We start from the raw sequence: 20,934 nt of genomic DNA on the forward strand, positions 1-20,934 counted from the left end.
GTCTCTGAATCTACTTGACCTTACCAAGTTTTCCAGCAGGGTCCACTGCCCCACAAAGGCCTGTAAGTTAAAATAAACTCTCATGTCCTCAAGCTGGTTTTGATCGTGGTGTTTATCATAGCAATGGAAACCAAATGAGAAGAGTGTCTCAAGGCCCAAGAAAAGAAGCAGATAGACTGAACTGAATGAAGACTCTCACCTGTCTGATCTCCCTGCAAGTTGTATAGAGAAGAGCTCCAGGATTCCCGATGTCTCTTACGCTGGGGCGGGCTTCAGGGATGCAGCTGCCTCTGAGTCCTCCCTGCTCCTGGAAGTTCCCCTCCATTCATTGTCTTACTTAGTGTTGTTCTATTGCTGTTTAGATGGACTAGTGAAGCTTTGTCACAGATGGTTGTAAATTGCCCAACATGGTTGCTGGGAACAGAACTTGGGTTCTCTGCAAGAGAAGACAGATGTTCTTGGCTGCTGAGCCATCTCTCCAGCCCAAGGAGATGTCATTTTGATGAGTCACCTATCGTCCATACTGAGGTGAGCTTCTGTGATACAGCTGCCTTTGAATCATCCAGGCTCGTTGTAAGTAAGCCCGACAAACCCACTGATCAAGCTGGACCTGGATAGAATCTCTATTGTGGTCTCTCACTGATTCTCTATATGGGGTGAGTAGATATTTTTTCCCACTTTCCCAGGAGAAGTCTCAGAACAGGAGGACTTTTCACTCTCAAAACAGAAGAGAGTGATAGTAGCTAATGAATATGCGTCCTTGCCAAACAAAAGGATAGGAAGTCAGTTCCCCAGGAGCCCTAAGTGTATTTTATAATTAAGCTGATGCTCCAGTAGGCAGATGTGTGCTCACTAGATTCTTAGAGAACAAACCATTTCTTTGTCAGGTTAATCCTGAGAGGGGATTTTCCAAACTGAAAACTGATGAGATCTGAGGTAGCCAGGTTTTAAGTGCAAGCGTATAATACCAGCACGGTTGTAAGTGCACACCCATAAATCGCATGCAGCGAGGAAAGGAGGCTTTCAGAAGCAAATGCAAAACAAAATGGAGCTGAGGAGTCAGCTCAGTAAGTAAGTGCTGTTGCTCTGCAAGCATGAGGACCTGAGTTCAAATCCCCAGTATCCATGTAAAAACTCAGACATGCTATTATGCATATGTTATCTGTGTGGGTGGAGACAGGCTGATTTCAGGAAGTCACTGGCTGGCCAGCCTAGCTAAGAAAGCAACTGTCCATTCAGTGAAAGACGGTTTCTGAAAGATATAAAGTGGAGAACAGAGGAAAAATATCCAAAGTCCTGCTCTGGCCTCTGCACAAATGTACACACTTGCATATTCATATTCACAAACCATACACATACATTAATATAATATTTTAATTATTATTTTTTACTTTTAAAAAGATGTAACCCAAACATGTGAAAGCCACAGTAATGAAGATGTCCTGGGTCCACAGACAGGGATCTGGGGACTAGTGTGTTACTCTTTGGGTTTATCCCATATTATTCTTTTTAAAACCATCTGTGTGTGTGTGTGAATGTGCATGTGTGTATGCAAGTGTGCATGTGTATATTGTGTATGTATATATGTGTAAGTGCATGTGTGTTTGCCTATGTGTGTTTGCATGTGTGTATGTGTGTGTGAATGTGTATGCCTATATGTGTATGTGCATTGTGTATTATGTGTACATATGTGTGTATATGTATAAGTGTGTACATGTGTGTATATATGTGTATAATGTGTGTATGAGCATGTGTGTGTATAATGTGTGTGCACATGTGTTTGTGCATGTGTGTGCATGAGTATGTGCATGTGTCATGTGTATGCATGTGTGATATGTGTATGTGTGTGTGTGCGCAGGTCTATGCATGTGTGTGTGATATGTGTGTACATGTGTGTATGTGCATGTGTGTGCATTTCTGTGTGTGTGCACACATGCTGCAGTGTTCATGTGGCAGTCAGAGGACAACATTTGGTGCATGTCCTCATCTTCACCTTGTCTGAGACAGAGTCTCTAAACTCCATACCAGGCTAGCTGTCCTATGGGCTCCTGGGATTCTCCTTCTGCACTTCTGTCTGCCTATAGGAATGCTGAGATTCTACACACACACTACAAGCCCAGCTTTACACAGGTTCTGGACTTCAGACTTGGGTCCTCATGCTAGCGCTTTAACCACTGAGCCATCTCCCCGACCTCTTGCCCTGTCCTCTTTAAAGCCAGGTAGGGAGCAGCCACCTCTTAACCCTCTTCCCACAATCCACTGCAGATGCCAATGAGTCCTCGGAGCTGCTGGAAAATATTTCCAAACCTTTTTTTTTTTTATGACTTCAAGTCATGTAGTTGGTTAATCACAGAGCTTAAAATGTGAGCTGACAAGATCTCACTTTAGCCTTCCTAAGCTGGCAATTTTGTAGGGTGTCCGCGGAATGACATTCATTACAATAATTGTAAACCTTTAACCACCCCATGCTGTCTGCCAACAGACGCTCTGCAGCAGAGAGGAGCTGACAGGGAGCTGTCCCCACCCCCTTGTCAGGTTCTTTATCCATAAATGAGGGGTTTGGTCCACCGTGTTCTCTTCATAAGTCCCCCCAAATCCAAAAACTTTAATTTACTCCCAAAGATATGACTTCTATGGCCAACTCAGATTCAATTGGAGGGAACATGGGACATGTTTGTGTTCTCTGGACTTGGGAAAGGGGCTCTTTGTTGCCCATTTGCTACAAAAGCACCAGGAAGTGTGTGTGTGTGTGTGTGTGTGTGTGTGTGTGTGTGTGTGTGTGTGTGTGTGGTGTGGGAAAGAGAGACACACAGAGAGAAAAGATAGTGTCTATGTTTGTGTTACTGCATTATGTAACAATACCTCCAAGTTGACAAGACTCAGAATTCTCCGAGACTGGAGAGCTAGCACAGCAGACAAGAGCACCGTCTGCCCTCACAGAGGATCTCAGCCCCAGCATGGCAACTCCTAGGCACTCCAGTGGATCTGACACCCTCTTCTGGACTCCGAAGACTGGACTGGCTTCTGCACACACGTGGCAAATATAATCTCATGCAGGCACATACACATGCGCCCAATAAAAATAAATGCTTTTTTAAAAAAAACTCAGGAAATTGTAAAGGAAGATTTGTTGAGACTCAATAGCAAACGAGCAACTCGTGACTCAGGAATGTGACCAGATGCACAAAGCTGTCTGTCTCCAGGCTTACGTCAACAGTAAAGTAAGGGGCCAACGTGCCTGCAAGAGGATCTACCTTTGACTCCACGGGCTCCAGGGTTGGACCTTTCACGAGTCTGTACTGGGGTGGGCTTTTGTGATGCAAATATCTTTAAGTCATCCCAGCTTCTATGAGTAACAGCCTCTGTGTTTCTGTAAGTAACCCCAATAAACTCATCGGGTCACCAAGTTGGACTTTGAACTCATCATCTGCCATCGGTTGTCTATCTGGGGTGAATAGGTGCTTGTGGCAATGTCTCCCTTAAAAAAGTATCACATAACACAGTGTGTGTATGTGTGTGTGTGTGTGTGTGTGTGTGTGTGTGTGATCGAGTGGGGGTGGGGGACAAATGATGGTCCATATAGACTTTGAACTTGCAGAGGTTTAAACTAGCCATGAAAACAAATCCTCTGGGCACGTCTATGATGGACTTTCTAGATTGGGTTAACTGAGGTGGGAAGACCCACCCTAAATATGAGTGGCATTTTCTCTTGGGCTTGGATCTCACACTGAATAAAAAGCAGAAAGCAACCCGCCACCTCATCCCCCCTCCCCATCCCCACTCTTATCCATCTCTCTCTGCTTCCTGGCTGAGGATACAATGTGAGCAATTGTGGATACAATGTAACCAGCTGTCTGGTGCTCCTGCCACCATGTTTTTTCCACCATGATGGACAGTGTAGCCTCAACCAGATGTTGAGTTTGGTCTGTCTGAAGGATACCTCATCTACATATCCGTTCTCAAGAACCAACTATAGTGGATGAACATAATAAAAGCAAGCTGGTCCTGTGGCCTTTAGTGCCTATAACCCTCTTGCACAAGGATGTCAGATCTATCCCAGCACAGGAATCCACTTCGCCAAAACCTGAGATCTACTTGTCCCAACTCACTACAAAGTATTGCTCCAGGCAGCTTCCAAAGAGTAAAAAAGAACAACCACTTCTGAGAACTGCCAGTGGCTATTAAACTCCATCCTACCTACTGACCCAGAATGTTCTTTCACCAGATGAGGGAAGACTGTGTACAGACATCATGCTCTAGGGGAGCACACATTCTCAGCAGCTTTATTGTAACTGCCCCGTGCTACAGTGACCTCAAATGCCCATTGTGATATACAGCATTGTTAGGTACGCATGGACAACTGCTCAGCAATAAAATTTAATAGAGCTGGAGACATGGCTCAGTGGTAGAACAGATACTTAGAATCCTTCAGTGAGGGGCTGGAGGGTGGAGCCCCTGCCTAGAATCCCCCAGTGAGGGGCTGGGGGTGTGGCTCAGTGGTAGAGCCCCTGCCTAGAATCCCCCAGGGAGGGGCTGGGGCGTGGCTCAGTGGTAGAGCACCTGCCTAGAATCCCCCAGGGAGGGGCTGGGGGCGTGGCTCAGTGGTAGAGCCCCTGCCTAGAATCCCCCAGTGAGGGGTTGGGGGTGTGGCTCAGTGGTAGAGCACCTGCCTGAATCCCCCAGGGAGGGGCTTGGGGTGTGGCTCAGTGGTAGAGCACCTGCCTAGGCCTCAAACTCACAGAGATCTGCCTGACACTGCCTTCCTAGGGCTGGGATTAAAGGTATAAGCCACCACTTTCTGGCAGTGGTTCTCTTTTTTAAAGATGGAAATAAAACTGTTTACGTCATTTTTCGGTGTGTTATTTCTGTGTGTGGGCATGTGCACATAAGTGCAGGTACCTGTGGAGGCCAGAAGAGGGCACCAGATCTCCTGGAGTTGGAGTTCTGGACCTTACTGGCTAAGCCATCTCTCAATCTCTATTTTGTTTTTTGTTTGTTGTTTTGTTTGTTTGGAGGCTTTTGTTTGTTTGTTTGTTTGTTTGAGATGAGTCTTGTTGTGAAACAATAATCAAGCTAATGTTCTTCCTGCCTCACCTCCCAAGTGCCGAGATTAAAGTATGTACCACCAGTGTCAGATCAAGATCAATCTCCTAGTGTTCAAATATGTACACCCATGCACATGTGTGTGAGAGGGATATGCTACACAAGTGTGCACATGTGTATATAGGCCAGAGGATGACAACCTAGGGTATCTTCAGCAAGGCCACTATTCCCTCTTAGAGAAGTCTCTCATTGGCTGAAGCTGATCAGTTAAGCTAGGTTGGCAAGTCTGAAAGCTTGTCTGTCTCTGCCTCCCCAGGATCAAGTGTGCACTATTACACTGTCTTTTTTATATTTCTGGGGATCAGACTCAGATCTTGATGCTTGCAAGGCATGTACTGTGGGGAGCCATTCCAGGCTGTAAACAGGTCAGCCAGATGGAAATCTACTCCAGGTAGTAAACAAGCCCATGTTTGGTGGATGGCCCACCCTTAATCCCTGATTGGCTGAGCAAGCCTGCCTGGTGAGGTGATGTGACCTGTGGCAATTGGTGGGGGTGTGGTTGTGGCTGGAGTGAAGAAAAACCACTCCACTTGTAACCAGGGAGGCTGGGGGATTTTTAAAGAGAAGCTGCCTGAGTAAACTGCTTTAAGAAGAACCTGGTGGTTGCGTCTTTCTTGCTGGTCAAGTGGGACGCGACAATGTACATTATCAACTGAGTCATCTCTGTAGCCCTCAGGTTTCTATTTAGATGACAACCAACATGTTCATTTCTTTTTAAATGTTTTTTATTACATTTATTTACTTCTGTCTGTTTATGTGTTCGTATGTGCCTCTGTGTGTGTGTGTGTGTGTGTGAGTGTGTGTAGGTCAGGGGTCAACTTTGTGGGATCAATCTCCCCTTCTACCATGTAAGTTCTGGGGGTCAGACTCGGGTTGTCCAGCTTGGTACCAGTTGTCTTTCCATCCTGCATCTCCACTGATGCAGATTCCCTTTCCCGGCTGCCTGAGTCTGAGCCCATCTTCAGGATGTAGCCTTGCTGTTCTATTCTCCCCATGTCTCCTTCCCAGACTCACATCTCAGGAGCAGAATGGGCATTGTCAAGGCACTTTTGAATGTCCAAAGCCCCTTTCTTTAGATCTCACCAGACAGCCATTCTGTGTGGTCCCTACAAAATCCAAGACAAAAGCCAGCAAGGGCTGGGCACATTCCCTGGGAGCACAGCAGCTAGAAGAAATACAAGGTGCATCTGTTGGTTTGTTTTTCCACATCTGGTCACCAGGCCAAAGAAACATAATTAATTTTTTGGTTCCGAAGAGACAATCCCACCAGCGATACTCATCTTTAATTAGCCTGACTCAACAATCGGGCTCGGGTACTTTCTTCCAGGGAGCTGGATTGCTGACACATTAAAGATGGAGCCAGGCTCGGGGGCAAAAAGATAGGTCGTTGTAAAGGCTGCAGTGGAAGATAAGACTAGATTTTCATTCTAGGAATGGTTCCATCCATTGTGTATCAAAGCGAGAAATGCAAATGAGTAAACGAGAAGGGGCGGGGGGAAGGAAGGGGAAGGGAGCCATTGTCTTAGAGTCTCGTGAAGGGCTACTTTGCAAATGGCTGAAAGGCCAACATGAACGAAGTGTGGGGGTCATTTGCCACTTTAAGATACTGAGAAGAATCGGACTCAGTTTCCCTGCTGTTTCCTCATGTCTCCTCTTTCTGTTGGCTGGCTTTCTCCTTAGGCTGGTTTCTCTCCTGGTCACAAGATAGCTACCAGGAGACCTGAGGCCACCAGCATACATCCTCTCATTGTGATAGATTACAAGAAACAAAACCGGATGCTTCACTTTCTAAAAGGCGCCTGGAGCCAGCTTAGCTCCAGCTTCAGAGAAACAGAGAACAGTAGAGCCTGTTAATGCCCGCTAGGCTAATTAACTCCCAAACCAAGCTGTGCGAAGCTACACACAAACACCCTAAACTAGTAGTTCAGGGTAATAAATAACTAACAACAAAGCCTGCTGTGGGGTTCCATGTCTGAAAAGCCTTGGAATAATCAGGATGTAAAGATGAAACTATATACGGTCTTTGTTTAGAAAAAGGCAAATGTAAGCAACAGAGGGGTGGACAAAGACAGAGCTGGCTCTCCTTCCATTGCTCTGCAACAAAGGGATGGGTGGTCACACGTTTGAGTTTAAGACGGTCCTCTGTATTCAGTCAGTGCCTGCCAGTCTAGCCCGAAACCCACATTTGCAAAGTCATAAATATAAAATAAACCCCACTTTTGATACTGCAGGGCCCTTATTATGAAGTAGAGATCTTTGTTTCTCACAGTAGACAGTGAACAAAAGAGCTTCCCACTATGGGCCATGTTCTTTTGCCTGGGTTGGACCAACCTGAAAAAGATCTGATTGGTCTAGGCAAGTGGCCCACCTTGGTACCAGATGCCTCTGAGAAGAAAGGAAAAGATGAGAGTGATATGGTGGTTTATATATGCTTGACCCAGGGAGTGGCACAATTTAGAAGTGTGCCTTGTTAGAGTAGGTGTGTCCTATGGGCTTGGGCTTTAGACACTTGTCCTAGCTTCCTGGAAGTCAGTCTTCTAGTGGCCTTCAGATGAAGGCATAGAACTCTCAACTCCTCCAGCACCATGTCTACCTGGGCACTGCCATGCTTTGGCCTTGATGATAATGGACTGAACCTGTGAACCTGTAAGCCAGCCCCAGTTGCCTTGGTCATGGTGTCTGTACACAGCAGTGAAACCCTAACTAAGACAGATGATTAGGTAGGAATGTGCTAAGATCAAAATGCTACTGTGATCATTCAAGGGGAGTTTAATAGAGATTTGTCAGTAGTATGGTCAGGATAATGAAAACGTGAGCTTGGGCTAAGGCCTGATGCCCTGCAGAGGCAAGAGAAAGGCCAAAGAGCCACCACCTGCTGTGGCTCTACCATCAGAAAGTGAGAAGCTAGACTGTAGTGGTGCACGCCTCTAATCCCAGTTCTTGAGAGGCAGAGGCAGGCAGATCTCTGAGTTCGAGGCCAGCCTGGTCTACAGAGTGAGTTTCAAGATAGCTAGGGCAACACAGGGAAACCACCCTGTCTGGGGTAATTGGATCCACCAACTGGGAACCTAGCCCTCACACCTGAGCCTTTCTAGAGACACGCCTCTTAGCCAAGCTGCTGTGGTCAGTCTTTTCATGTTTAGAGTACGGAGTAAGAAAGCAGTAGTTTCTAAATGGGGCTTTAATTTTCAGTTCTCTGACAACTAACGCCATGCATCTACTTCCTGTTCCTGTGCAAATGACCATCTGCCATCATCGTGGGCACCTGAGGGTCTAGCCAAATGTGTCCACGCTTGGTGTGTGTGTGTGTGCGTGCGTGCACGTGCATAGGCCAGTGGTCAGCCTAGGCCATCCTTCTTCAGACATCATCCACCATGTTTATAAAGCTAAGGCCTTACATTGTCCTGCCACTCACCCATTAGGCTACACTGATAGTGGGCCACCGAACTCCTGCTGTCTCTATTCCTGAGTGCAGGGATTACAGTGTGAGCTACTGTACCTGACTTTTTATGTGTTCTGGGGATCAAGCAGCAAGCACTTTACCATCTCAGCCATCTCCTATTTTCTTTTTGGCAATTATCATCTTTATACTTGCTTATTCAAGATGGCGTGTGGCACAGCACACACGCAGAGATCAGGCGACAATCCATAGAAGTCAGCACTCACTCTGCCATGGCGGCCCTTGGGACTGAACTCAGCTCATGAGGGTTGGCTGCAGATGCCTCTGTCTGATGAACTATTTCTCCAGCTCTTCCTAGAGTTTTTGAATCCCACTTTCTACATTAAAAAACAATAGAAAAAGAAAAAAGAATAGCTTGACAGTTACTCTCTCAGCATCACTTGCTACTACACTGAAGTTACATGGTCTAAATCTGACCAATCAGATGTAGTCAACTGGACTTTCAAATTGGAAGCTAACAACTCAAACTAGTGCAACCAAGAGAGACCATTTGGCTACTGGTGGGCAGGTGTACTAGCTGTGGTTATGCCAGCAGTGACACCCATTAGCCACTTATCTGTGTCAAGTGTTGTTGTGAAGGCTTTGGACATAGGCAGGGTGGGGTCTAGCAGCTGAGGCAAAGGGGTGCTCTCACCAAGGAATGTGTTGTCCTGAGAATGCCAATCAAATCTGTGGACCCAGGACCAATCCTTGAGATCTAGGCATTAGCACTGAGCCAATGCAGCATTGGTTGGATAACAACGTACATCCACACCAAGACATAAATTTATCAATTTGCTAATGTGCTTGGGACGTCCATGACTTCGACTTTCTCGGTGACAAAAATGTACCTCTTACAAATGAGAACCGATGGGCTGGTGAGAGGGTTAAGCAGTGGGAGGATGCCTGCCACCAAACCTTATAACCTAAGTTCAATCCCTGGAACCCACATAGAGAAAGGAAAAGAGCTGAATCCCATGACCTCTGACCAACAACTGAGCACTGTGGCACCACATAACTGAGCACATGTGACATCCCTTACCCCCACCCCCTACCCCCATCTTCTCGGCACCACCTCCATCACAAGCCCAGCTGCCTTTCAACATCTACCCCAAAGGGCTGGACAACAAGGGACGCTGTGGGAAAATGAAATCTTATATAGTAATTGCCTTTTGTAAAAGTAGACCTCATTTCTCAGCTTGGATCGCCATCCTAATTTGCATTTGGATTGGGAAAATCAATACTGTATGATAAGTATTTGTTTTCCAAAATCTGATAGCATGCAAATACACTCTCCCATTTCCCAACTGCTCTCCCTGTCCCTAACCTTTGTGACCCCCAACAGAGTAAAAATAAACAAACAAAAGCCAAAATACAGCTGTGGGTTTCTCAAAGTCATGTCCTTCACGATCTGCTAGGAGTATTTCTGAAATTATAGATGCTATGCTTGACATTTTGCCTTGAATATTTGAGGAGAATGGAAGTTCAGATGTGTTGAAGGACTCTCCTTACGAAGGAAAGGCCAAGCCGACCGAGCATGGTGGTGCACGCCTGTGATCCCAGCACTCAGGAAATAGAGACAGGGGAATCTTAAGATCAAAGCCAGTTTGAGTTACATAGCAAGAACCTAGCTAACCAAGACTGGGGCAATGGGCCAGAATTCAGTCTCCAGAACACACATTTAGAAACACCAGATGTGGTAGCTCGCTCTCTCAAGGATGCAAAGGGAGCAAATCTGGGAAGCTTGCTCGACAGTTCACCTGATCGTGGAAAATTCTAGATTAATAAGAAACCCTGCCTGCCCCCAAAATCAAAAGACAAAACAAAAGCCAACATCTGGAGGAACAATAGCCAAGGTTGTTCCATGTCTTTCATATACACACCTCTGGGCATGCATGCTCACAGGCATATAGACAGATGCACACACACACACACACACACACACACACACACACACACACACCCCATGGACAACAACCAACAATCTAAGCCTAGGCTTGGTGTATCTGAGGAAACATATTTCCATATTTGAGCACACACCTGAATGGCCCGTAGCCACCCCAATTCACTCTCAGCCCAGAGCCATGTGTCCTGCCTCTTACCTAACTCTAGAGATGAGAGATGGCCTCAAAGGAGGCCTTTTATACAACACAGCCTTTTATTTAGAATATAGGAGTATGGCCATAGATGCAGTTCCAGGAGGGGCTATGACAGTTAATTTTGGGGGGGTATGTACGTGTGTGCTGTGTACTTGTACATGTGTCCCTGTGTGTACATGTACATAGGTCCCTGTGTGGGTGTGGGCCAGTGTGCATACATGGAAACCAGAGTCAATATTTAATGTCTTCCGCAGTCACTCTTTTTATATCCTGAAACACAGCCTCTCACTCAACCTGAAGGTTTTCAAGCCCACAGGTCTAGACAGCCAGCATGTCCCTGGGCGGCCTGTCTCCACCTTTCATGTGCTAGGATGTAGGGCAGGCTGCTGTGTCTACCCTGCACTTACATGGGTGCTGAATGTTTGAACTCAGTTCCTTCTGCTTGTACAGCAAGACCATTCCCACCTGACCCATTCCCCCACCCCCGTGATGGTTACCTTAACCTTGCCTATTGACCTGAAATGGATTTCGTCTCGACTAGGACGGTCATCAAGCACACTTCTGGGTGTGTCCATATTGGTTTCAGAAGCACTTAAATGGGACGGGCTGAAGTGGATGTTTCTGGTTGTGTCATGTGATGCAGACTCACACACTGGGTGTCTCGCTGAGGAAAGACCCATGGGAGGACATGTGATGTTTGGAAAGAGTATAAATAGGACTCAACAGACAGGGATATCACGCTGGCATAGTTAGCGTGGCAATGCTTCTGTTGGTCTCACGTCTTCACTGAGAGAGGCTCGCCAGAAAACTTCTCCTGGTGTCCCAGCTGGTTCTGGTTGTTCCTGCTGACTGGTGCCGATTTGGCAGAGACCTGGCTGTTTCTGCTTGATACTGCTATCACAGGTTATTCGTGTTCGGTTTCCTGACTCTACTGAACTGGATTGCTGGTATCCTGACAAATGAAGATTGGAATCGCCCCAAAGATCTACATCTAAACAGGTCCACATCTCCTTGTCCTATTTACCATCTTGTCTCCCCTACCTTTGGATGGTGGCCTAGAAGGGGGAGTGAAGTGTTTGAGAAGTCTTATTAAAAGTAGGATTTGAAAAATCTAAGCCTACAGGGGCTTTGATCTAATCAATGGTTTCATTCATTGGTCTTTGAGAGACTATTGGGAGACTGTAAGACTGTTAGAGGTAGGTGCTGGTTGGAAGTCGGTCACTGGGCACGTGTCTGGACTCTTCCTGAATCATTTCACCCAGCTTCCTGTCAGCCATGTCGTGAGCTGCCCTCTCAGCTTCCCATCAACCAAGAGGTGAAAGACCATCTCTGTGACAGCCACCACTGTGATGTCCTGCCTCACCATGGTCCGTCTCTAAGGCTATGGACTGAGAGCTCTGCAAAACACTAAGTCAAAATAAACCTCTCCCAAGTTGTTCATGCTACGTGTTCTGTCAGGGTGATCCTAGAAGTTGATCCTGAGTGAGATTCCAGGATCCAAAGATGGCTACCATACTCTTCTCTATTCTGCAGGGTCTTCTGTTGTGCCAATGAATTGTAGGGTGGGGTGGAAACTTCTGGTTTCTTTGGAAAGTCAGTTATTTCAAATGATGCTTTGCTGGGACACACAGGTGAAAGAATGTCTTGCTAAAACAGACACATGAAAGGGTGCATGTTGTTCAGAAGGAATATAAACATGACCCCACACACAGTGGGAGCTTAAGCATTGGTTTGTTTTGCTCTGTCTCACTGCTCTTCTCTAAGGACAGGCATGCATTGGTTTCCCTTACATTGCATTGCTGAGCTCCACTTGTGGTGAAGTCATAGAGAGAAAGTTGCTGCTTCTGCAGCCTTGGGCTGGTTGGCGCCTTACGGTTTCTTCCGGTTTGATCTGCCCTTGCTGGTTTGTGTGTGGTGACTGCCAAGTGGACTGGACTGCAGCTGCTGGTTTATGTGTGGTGTCTGCAGAGAGGACTGAACTGCAGCTGCTGATCTGTATTTGGTGTTTAATACTGGACTGAACTGCTAGTATCCTGACAAAAAAGATTGGGCTCACCCCCAAAGAACTATTTCTAAACAGGTCTACTCATTCCCGAATAACTTTTCTTTTCCACTACCTCGGGTAGAGCTACAGTGGAGGTTGGATGCTTACTGAAGTAGGTTGAGAAAATGTATGCCTAAAGTGGGGTATCTCAATCATGTCTTCATAAAATTGCTTTCTTTCTGTATATGTATGTAGGTGAGAGTATATCTATGTGTTCTGTGTATGTGTGCATGCGTGTGTGTGTGTGTGTGTGTGTACAGAGGCCAAAGGAGGATGTCTGGTGTCCTTCCTTCTCTGTCCATCTCCTCCCTGTTCCCTTGAGATAGACTCTCTCACTGAACCTGGGACTAGGCTGGTTACCAGTAAGCCCCAGTTATCTTCCTGTCTCTGCCCCACCTTCACAGCACTGGGATTACAGGAACACACGACCACGCCCAGGTTTTATTTTTATTGTTTTGCTTTTTAGGAATATCTTGGGGATGGGGTGCTGAAGAGATGGCTCGGCAACTTAGAGCACTTATTGTTCTTGCAGAGAGCCTAGGTTTTATTCCCAGCACCACATGGTAGCTCACAACCATCCATAACTCTGGTTTCAGAGCTCTGATGCCTTCTTCTGGCCTCCATCAGCCACTAGACATGCAAATAGCACACGTATGTACAAGCAGACAAAACCCTCATGCATATAAAATAAAATAAATAAATCTAAGAAAGACAATATCTTTCATTTATTTGTTGACAATCCCATGCATGTATAGAGTGTATCTTGATCATATCTTCCTTTAATTCCCCCTCCCTCTCTTCTCAGCCACCCGGCCCACCCCCTCTTTCCTCCCCCCCACCCCCGCCACCCCCACCCTTCAGGTCTTCTCCTACTAAGTCCGATTTGCTTGCCTGCTAGAAGTACGGCTGATACAGTTGGCTTCATTTTGTGCAGGTGTCCATAGCTGCAGTTAGGTCATGAACATAACAGCCAGGATGTGTCAGCACTCCTCCCCAACCTCTGGGTCATATTTATTTCATTCTCTCCTCTAGATATTTCTCGAGCCTAGGGGTGTTTGCTATGGCTGTCCCATTGGAGCTGAGCTCTCTGCTGTCACTATTCTTAGGACTGTGGCCATTTGTGAGCCTCTCCATTAACTGCTGAGTGCCACAGGAAGAGATGTCCCTCATCAAAGTTGAGGCAGCACTAATCTATGAATATAAACATGAGTGTTCAGAACCAATTAGACAGCATGACCATTTAGAAAAACAAGTGGAAGAGGAAAATCTGCTCCTGGGACCTATGACTTCCCTAGCCATGGGCATTTTGACCAGGATTACGGTATCAGGATGATGACTTTAAGAAAAAACTGGGTTCAAGGGATTTGAACTCAGGTCCTTGTGCTTTTACAGCAAACACCTGCCCACCGAGTCACCTCCCCAGCCAAATAGTATTTTTTAAAGTCGTCAGACCAGGCATGGTGGTATACCCCTTTAATACCAGGCCTTTGGAGGCCTAGGCAGGCAGATCTTTGTAGGTTGAAGGCTAACCTGGACCATAGAGTGAGTTCCAGGCCAGCCATGGCTACAGAGTGAGACCCTGTCTCAAAAATAAAGAAAGAAATGAAGTGGCCAGACCTGATGAGATACATATTTAGTCTCAGCATGTTGGAGGCTGACACAGGGAGATCGAGAAATCAAGAGAGCACAGGCTGCATCATATAACTCGGCCTCAAACGTACAGTACCAATAAGACCGGTGACAGGCTGGCCTCTGCTTCATCTTTCTTGTTTCTGAAAGGGAAGAGCAGATTGGATAGAGATAGAGGTTTATGATGGGGTCTTCACATTCAATGGTTTTTAAATTTTTAATTAATTTTAGTTAGGAAATTTTTATTGTAGGGAAATGAATAAAATATGAACTTTGCCATGTTAACTGCTTTGAGGGCAAAATTCATTGGCATTAAAAACATTCATGACATTGTACAAATGGCCTTCCATCTGTTTCCAAAAATTTATTTCCCTACAAAGAATCTGTTGACAAGGGGCTGGAGATGAGGCACAGCTGGTGGAGGGCTCACCTAGCAACCCAGGGAAGCCTTGGATTCCGTCCCCAGCACCACAAAGAGTGAGTGTGATGAAAGCATCTAACTCAGGGACTGGAGGTGGAGGCAGGAGGATCAGCAGGGTAAGGTCATCTGTGGTGATATAAGAAGGTTCAGATGGGGCTGGAGAGATGGCTCAGTGGTTAAGAGCTCTGAGTATTCTTCCAGAGGTCCTGAGTTCAATCCCCAGCAACCACATGGTGGCTCACAACCATCTATAACAGGATCCAAAGACTCTTCTGGTGTGTCTGAAGACAGTGATACTGTACGCACATAAGCAAAACAAATATATCTTTAATAAACAAACAAACAACAACAAAAACATTTAATTGGGGCTGGCTTACAGTTTAGAGGTTTATTTTAGTCCGCGATCATCGCAGCAGGAAGCATGGTGACATGCAGGCAGACGCGGTGCTAGAGGAGCTGAGAGTTCTACATCCCAATCAGATTCTCAGGCAGCAGGAAGAGAATTGGCTTGTGTTTCTGAGACCTCAAAAGTCACCCCCTAGTAGCACATTTCCTTCAACAAAACCACACCTACTCCAATAAGGCCATGCCTCCTAATGGTGCCACTCCCTATTCAAACACGTGAGTCTATGGTGGGGAGGGGCATACTTATTCAAACCACCACAAGGAGCATGCTCATCATCCCTGCACCGTGGAAGAGATGACAGGAAAACTGGGGGTTCAAGGCCAGCCTGAGTTACAAAGCAAGTTCCAGTCTAGCCTGAGCTATGTAGCAAGACCCTATCTCAAAAAGACAAAGAAATGGCGGGGGGGGGGAGAGGGGTGGCTTTGTCATTGTATTATTTAGGGTTCTCTAGAGAGTACTCACACAGACATACACACATACCCACATACACACACAACACACACACACACACACACACACACATACACACATACACAAACATACACATGTCCTTTCTCTCTTCAGCCCAGTCTGAAACTTCTTATATTACCAAGGACGATCTTACCCTGCTGATCCTCCTGCCTCCACCTCCAGTCCCTGAGTTAGATGCTTTCACCACACTCACTCTCTGTGGTGCTGGGGACGGAATCCAAGGCTTCCCTGGGTTGCTAGGTGAGCCTTCCAACACACACACACACACACACACACACACACACACACACACACAGAAAATTCACCAGAGTGGCTTGTAGTCTGTGGTCCAACTAGCCCAACAATGGCTGTCTACCAGTAGACAGTCCAAGAATCCAGTAGTTGTTCAATCCACCAGGCTGGGCATCTCAGCTGGTCTTCAGTATATTCTGGGATCTTGAAGGAGTAGGTTCTAATGCCAGGGAAGGAACAGGCTTGCCAGTGCAAGGACAGACAGACAAAGAGTGAGCAAGCTTCCCTCTTCCACGTCCTTTACCTAGGCTACCCATAGAAGCTATGGTCCAGATTAAAGGTAGATCTTCTCACCTCTAGAGATCCGGATAAAGGTTTCAAATTGTTTTCATTAAGAAATTTCCCCTCACAGGTGTACCCAGGCGCTTGGGTTTTAGTCAATCCCAGATGTAGTCAGGTTGACAACCAAGCATAGCCATCACAGTGGGAAAATACCACTTAGACTCTGCCAGTGAGGAGTGAGGGGCATAATTCAACCAGAGTGTCTACCCCAAATTCCCCAAGGATGGGCTTTGGCAGTGTGGCTCAGCGGCACTTGCCTAGCTTGCAAAGGGTCCTGGATTTGATCCCCAGCACAGCAAAAAACCATAAGCACACACAAACACAGACGCATACACACGCATGTGCCATCTGGGACAAAGCTCTCCAGATGCGAGATGTGGTGTTTTGTTTCTGCTTCGTCTGTGACGTAAGATTACTCCTCCTTGGTTAGGAGTGTTCAGTCAGAAGCCTGGCTGCAGTGTGGTCTTCTTTGGCAAATGTAGCGTTTAGTAATTTAGGAACTTTGAAGAAAGTCTTTGCGTGGCACCTGCTGATCTCAAGTGCTTTTGGTCAGTACACCAGAACACCATGTCTTGAGCTAACTCTCTCTCTCTCTCTCTCTCTCTCTCTCCCTCTCCCTCTCCCTCTCCCTCTCCCTTCCCCTCCCCCTACCCCTCCCCATCTCTTTTTGTGCCCATACTTGTAAATACCCTGCTCTGTGTTTATCCATTCATTCGATGATTGACATTTGGACTGGTCCAGTCTTTTCTGCCCCTAGCCTTCTCAAGTCTAAAGTCTGTGTCTGTCCTTTCTCAAAGAGAGTGTCCAGTATCCCCATTTAGGGTTTAAAATCTGTCGGAGACTTCTCAGGTTATCTAAAGGAGACGCTCAGGATGAAGGGGAGTGGCAGAGGATGGTGATGGAGGATAGAGGGAGGAGCCTTCACCTGGCAATCCTTTCATGTTAGTGCAAGGGCTTCATGATCTCACTCTCCCTCCTGGTTAAGACCCTCAGTATTCCCACATGTCGCTCCCAGGTTGGGTGCCCTCAGGTGTCCTGAGCAGCACAGGCAGAGAACTGAGTCCAACCTTTGGTCCACCCTGGGCGCTCACCGAGTGCCCGCCATTGGTGCAAGGCTGTCTCTATGCCTCTGCCTAGCACCATCTGCATCTCTCTGGCTTTTGTTTTGAGACAGAAATCTCTCTCTGTGGCCCTAGATGGCTGGGAACTCACAGGCTGGTCTCAAATTCACAGAGATATGTCTGCCTCTACCTCTGCCTCTGGAGCACTAGGGTGGGCTTGTGCCACCAACACCCAGCTAGTTTCAGGCGTTTTTGTTTTTGTTTTTAAAAAATAACACTTTTTAGTCAGATATGGTACACACCTTTAATACCAGAAATCCAGAGGCAGAGACAGGTGGATCTCTTGTGAGCTCAAGCTTGGTCTAGAGAGGCTTACCAAGGTTGCTCAGTGAGCTGTCTAGAAGGAAGGAAGGAAGGAAGGAAGGAAGGAAGGAAGGAAGGAAGGAAGGAAGGGAGGGAGGGAGGAAGGAAGGAAGGGAGGGAGGGAGGAAGGAAGGAAGGATACATGTATTTATTATTGTTCATGTACATTCACATTTGCAAGCATGTGTGCCAAGGTGCACAGACAGAGGACAGAGGTCAGCTATCAGGCTTGACAGCAAGTACCCCTAACCACTGAGCCGCCTTGCTGGCCTTTTATCTGGATCTTCCTTGACAGCTGGGGCATGCAGGGGGTGATGTTCTTCGGCAGGGTAGGAGTGAGAGGAAGAAAGTAACCCTCTTCTGGATATGTAGCTCTGTTAGTAAAGTGTTTGCTTCCCATGCACGAAGCCCTGGGTTCAGTCCCCCAGGACTATGTAAAAGTGGACTTGATAGCACATACCCAGAGTCCTTGGTGTCAAGGTGGTGGTGGAATGATCAGATATAGAGACACCTGGGAAGAAGGATGCTCAGGTGAGGAATCGCCCCCATCAGAGTGGCCCTTCCTTGGGACATTTCCTTGTTAATAGTTGATATATGAGGGCTCAGCCCACTGTGAGTGGTGCCATCCCTCAGCAGCCCAGCCCACTCTGGGAGGTGTCACCCCTGGGCAGACAGTCCTGGGTTGATTTAGGAAGGTAGCAAAATGAATCATGAGAAGCAAGCTGGGGTGCAGCCTTCCTCCACCGTGGCTGCTTCAGTTTCTGCCTCAGCTTCCCTCGCTCAAGGTCTGCAAGCTGTAAGATGAAACGAACCCTTTCCTCTTGATTTTGGTGGATGTTTAATCCCAGCAACAAAAACTAGGACCACTACGTAGTGAGTTCAAGACCAGCCTGAGATACATTGTCTCAAAATGACAAAAACAAAACAAAAACAAACAAGCCAAGAAACCAAACTAAACCCTAAAATGCCTCGCTTGCTCACAGACACAGGGCTTGGTCATGCCTGGCTGAGGGAACTGAGTGCTTTAAGTGTTCTAAGGACTGTCCTAGCTGCCCAATAGGAGGGAAACCCCATTGTCCACAGTAGAGACTGGCTTGTATAGTCATAAATCTTTTGCAACCTATTTTTTAATAGTTTATTTATTTATTTATTTATTTATTTATTTATTTATTTATTTATTGTATGTAAGTACACTGTAGCTGTCTTCAGACACACCAGAAAAGGGCGTCAGATCTCATTACGGATGGTTGTGAGCCACCATGTGGTTGCTGGGATTTGAACTCTGGACCTTCGGAAGAGCAGTCGGGTGCTCTTACCCACTGAGCCATCTCTCCAGCCCGCAACCTATTTTTAATAAGGGTCCAACCTCTCCTCCAGCTCACCACCCAGCATTGGTAGTGAAAGAGACAAGTCGTTAGGATGTGGGGGAAGTGGACCTGTCCAGCAATAGTTCAGTCCTGTAGCAGACACCAAATACAGTTCAACAGCTACAGCCCAGTCCTTTTGGCAGGCAGACACCAGGCAAGTGTAGTTCAATCCTGAAGAAAACACCAGGCTCGCCAACCAGCCTGAGGCAAGGCCATGGAAGTAGCAAGCTGCCATAGGACCGTCGTGAGCAATTACTTCTTGGGCAAGTTCCTCTTAATGGTGGCATCATCACAAGTTGAGCTCAAAAACGCTATGTAAGGTGAACCAATACATGCGTGTCTTTAGTGAGCATTAGTGAGACAGGGCAAATCAAACCAAAGCTCAGTGCTCATCCCCCACTGTCTGTGGGGTCACATTTATACTCCTTTATCCTGGTTCCTTTCACGTGTCTGCTACATCCAAATATCCTTCCACCAGTGTCTGCTTCAGGAAAACAGTCTTCCACACGTCTGCTTTAGCAAGACATCCTTTCAGCTGTGTGCCCCAGCAAAGCATCATTTGACATAACCAACTTTCCAAAGAACTAGAAGTTTCCACTTCAGGTTTGCCACTGACCCATCTTATTAGACATTCTCTCTGACTCATCCCCCCCCCTACATGTGTGCGCGTGTGCTCACACACACACACACACACACACACACACTGTGCTATTGGCATTCTCTGATGCTCTACAATAAACAGCATACCCTCATAGAAGGGCTGTCCCAATAGCTGACAAGAAGCAACTTAAGAGAAGAGGGGTTTTGTTGGCTCACAGTCTGTGAGGAAACAATCCACTGTGGCTTCAGTACCTGGAAGCTGATTGCTAAGAGGTGGGCTGATCAGAAAGCCAGGAGCTGATAGAAAACGGGGCCAAAGTCTTTAAAGCTCAAAGCCTAGGGTTGGAGAGATGGCTCACTTGTGGAGAGTCGCCTGACTTTTGCAGACAGCTAGAACTCCGTTCCTAGCACCCACATTGGGTGGCTCACAACTACATGTAACTTCAGCTCCTGGGGTCCACAGGCATCTTGTACCCATTGCATATATTCATGCAGAGACACAGATGCAGACACACAGACATGCAGTTAAAAATAAACAGACACAAGCCTTGAATCCTAACCCTGGGAAAGCAGAGGCAGATGGAATTCTGTGAGTTTGAGGCCAGTCTGGTCTACAAATTAAGTTCCAGGACAGTCAGAGTTACTACACAGAGAAACCCTGTCTTGGAAACCCCTGCCCCGAAAAGTCACTCCCAGGGATCTATTTCTGCCTCAACCCATAACAGTGCCACCAGCTGGGGACTAAATGTTAAAACACATCAGCCAGTGGGGGACATTCTACACTGTGCCTGCAACAGACACCATCATTGTTATTAACGACAGTTATTAAGTGGGACCAGTCCTCCACTTCCCCCCGGAAGCCCAACCTGGCTCCATTCACAGCCTGGATTCCCTGCTTGCCTGCTCTAGCCGCATGTTCTGCCTCCATCGTGCCTGCCTTATTTTTAATCCTACATTTTCACCAGTTGCGTGATAAAAATGTTAATTCCTCTAGCTGTCCCCCAGGAGGCCCGCAACACGCACCCTCTGAATCTGTGATGAAGCCATCAGCCTTTGATGGAGGCACAGGATGAGATGCGGCGGGCTGTGATTCCTAAGGAGAGGGGCCCCGGCATGCAATATTTAAGCAGCCCCTTCATGAAAGGAGAGCGCTCCAGCTCTTAACATCAGTTTCAAGAAAGTCAGACTCCATTCGCAGCCTCAGACTGATGTTTGGGTATACTTCGTGCTTTAAATACTCATTTCTGCCGCCTTGATATTTTAATTTCTTCCCTTTTAAGTCTGACAAGCCCAGAGCGCTTTCAGGAGTTCTTGTCCCAAACAAGGCAAAGATGTGAGGTGGGGACCTTACAGTCCTG

The sequence above is a fragment of the Mus caroli genome, chromosome 5 (assembly GCF_900094665.2).
Source record: "Mus caroli chromosome 5, CAROLI_EIJ_v1.1, whole genome shotgun sequence".
NCBI lineage: Eukaryota > Metazoa > Chordata > Mammalia > Rodentia > Muridae > Mus > Mus caroli.